This window comes from Gnatocerus cornutus, unplaced genomic scaffold (genome assembly GCF_029298725.1).
Source record: "Gnatocerus cornutus isolate USDA-ARS CGAHR unplaced genomic scaffold, icGnaCorn1.1 ctg00000028.1, whole genome shotgun sequence".
NCBI classification, from domain to species: domain Eukaryota; kingdom Metazoa; phylum Arthropoda; class Insecta; order Coleoptera; family Tenebrionidae; genus Gnatocerus; species Gnatocerus cornutus.
Window position 1 is genome coordinate 1 of NW_028275378.1, and position 3005 is coordinate 3005.

Sequence of the window (3005 nt, forward strand, 5' to 3'; positions counted from 1 at the left end):
GGTTTTCTCTAAGAATTTTGATGATTTCGTGCAGAATTCTGCTGTTTTCTTGCATTCAGCTGTTGAATCTTGGTAAAAAGTGATGATTTTGTAGATTTCGTGCTCTTCTTTGCGAATTCAAGCCAGAAAACAACGAAAATCGGCGAGAAATCGTCGTTTTGCATCGAAATATGCGGTTTTCTGTAAGAATTTTGATGATTTCGTGCAGAATTCTGCTGTTTCCTTGCAATTCAGCTGTTGAATCTTGCTAAAAAGTGATTATTTAGTAGATTTCGTGCTCTTCTTTGCGAATTCAAGCCAGAAAACAACGAAAATCGGCGGGAAATCGTTGTTTTGGATCGAAATATGCGGTTTTCTCTAAGAATTTTGATGATTTCGTGCAGAATTCTGCTGTTTTCTTGCATTCAGCTGTTGAATCTTGGTAAAAAGTCATGATTTTTTAGTTTTCGTGCTCTTCTTTGCGAATTCAAGCCAGAAAACAACGAAAATCGGCGAGAAATCGTCGTTTTGCTTCGAAATATGCGGTTTTCTGTAAGAATTTTGATGATTTCGTGCAGAATTCTGCTGTTTTCTTGCAATTTAGCCGTTGAATCTTGGTAAAAAGTGATGATTTAGTAGATTTCGTGCTCTTCTTTGCGAATTCAAGCCAGAAAACAACGAAAATCGGCGAGAAATCGTCGTTTTGCATCGAAACAGGCGGTTTTCTGTAAGAATTTTGATGATTTCGTGGATAATTATGCTGATTTCTTGCAATTCAGCCGTTGAATCTTGGTAAAAAGTCATGATTTTGTAGATTTCGTGCACTTCTTTGCGAATTCAAGCAAGAAAACAACGAAAATCGGCGAGAAATCGTCGTTTTGCATCGAAATATGCGGTTTTCTGTAAGAATTTTGATGATTTCGTGCAGAATTCTGCTGTTTTCTTGCAATTCAGCCGTTGAATCTTGGTAAAAAGTGATGATTTTGTAGATTTTATGCTCTTATTTGCGAATTCAAGCCAGAAAACAACGAAAATCGGCGAGAAATCGTCGTTTTGCATCGAAATAGGCGGTTTTCTGTAAGAATTTTGATGATTTCGTGCAGAATTCTGCTGTTTTCTTTCAATTCAGCCGTTGAATCTTGGTAAAAAGTCATGATTTTGTAGATTTCGTGCTCTTCTTTGCGAATTCAAGCCAGAAAACAACGAAAATCGGCGAGAAATCGTCGTTTTGCATCGAAATATGCGGTTTTCTGTAAGAATTTTAATGATTTCGTGCAGAATTCTGCTGTTTTCTTGCAATTCAGCCGTTGAATCTTGGTAAAAAGTCATGATTTTGTAGATTTCGTGCTCTTCTTTGCGAATTCAAGCCAGAATACAACGAAAATCGGCGAGAAATCGTCGTTTTGCATCGAAATATGCGGTTTTCTTTAAGAATTTTGACGATTTCGTGCAGAATTCTGCTGTTTTCTTGCATTCAGCCGTTGAATCTTGGTAAAAAATCATGATTTTGTAGATTTCGTGCTCTTCTTTGCGAATTCAAGATAGAAAACAACGAAAATCAGCGAGAAATCGTCGTTTTGCATCGAAATATGCGGTTTTCTCTAAAAATTTTGATGATTTCGTGCAGAATTCTGCTGTTTTCTTGCAATTCAGCCGTTGAATCTTGGTAAAAAGTGATGATTTTGTAGATTTCGAGCTCTTCTTTGCGAATTCAAGCCAGAAAACAACGAGAATCGGCGAGAAATCGTCGTTTTGCATCGAAATATGTGGTTTTCTCAAAGAATTTTGACGATTTCGTGCAGAATTCTGCTGTTTTCTTGCATTCAGCCGTTGAATCTTGGTAAAAAGTGATGATTTAGTAGATTTTATGCTCTTATTTGCGAATTCAAGCCAGAAAACAACGAAAATCGGCGAGAAATCGTCGTTTTGCATCGAAATAGGCGGTTTTCTGTAAGAATTTTGATGATTTCGTGCAGAATTCTGCTGTTTTCTTTCAATTCAGCCGTTGAATCTTGGTAAAAAGTCATGATTTTGTAGATTTCGTGCTCTTCTTTGCGAATTCAAGCCAGAAAACAACGAAAATCGGCGAGAAATCGTCGTTTTGCATCGAAATATGCGGTTTTCTGTAAGAATTTTAATGATTTCGTGCAGAATTCTGCTGTTTTCTTGCAATTCAGCCGTTGAATCTTGGTAAAAAGTCATGATTTTGTAGATTTCGTGCTCTTCTTTGCGAATTCAAGCCAGAATACAACGAAAATCGGCGAGAAATCGTCGTTTTGCATCGAAATATGCGGTTTTCTCAAAGAATTTTGACGATTTCGTGCAGAATTCTGCTGTTTTCTTGCATTCAGCCGTTGAATCTTGGTAAAAAATCATGATTTTGTAGATTTCGTGCTCTTCTTTGCGAATTCAATCCAGAAAACAACGAAAATCGGCGAGAAATCGTCGTTTTGCATCGAAATATGCGGTTTTCTCTAAGAATTTTGATGATTTCGTGCAGAATTATGCTGTTTTCTTGCAATTCAGCCGTTGAATCTTGGTAAAAAGTCATGATTTTGTAGATTTCGTGCTCTTCTTTGCGAATTCAAGCCAGAAAACAACGAAAATCGACGAGAAATCGTCGTTTTGCATTGAAATAGGCGGTTTTCTGTGAGAATTTTGATGATTTCGTGCAGAATTCTGCTGTTTTCTTGCAATTCAGCCGTTGAATCTTGGTAAAAAGTGATGATTTAGTAGATTTTATGCTCTTATTTGCGAATTCAAGCCAGAAAACAACGAAAATCGGCGAGAAATCGTCGTTTTGCATCGAAATAGGCAGTTTTCTGTAAGAATTTTGATGATTTCGTGGATAATTCTGCTGTTTTCTTGCAATTCAGCCGTTGAATCTTGGTAAAAATCATGATTTAGTAGATTTCGTGCTCTTTTTTGCCAATTCAAGCCAGAAAACAACGAAAATCGGCGAGAAATCGTCGTTTTGCATCGAAATATGCGGTTTTCTGTAAGAATTTTGATGATTTCGTGCAGAA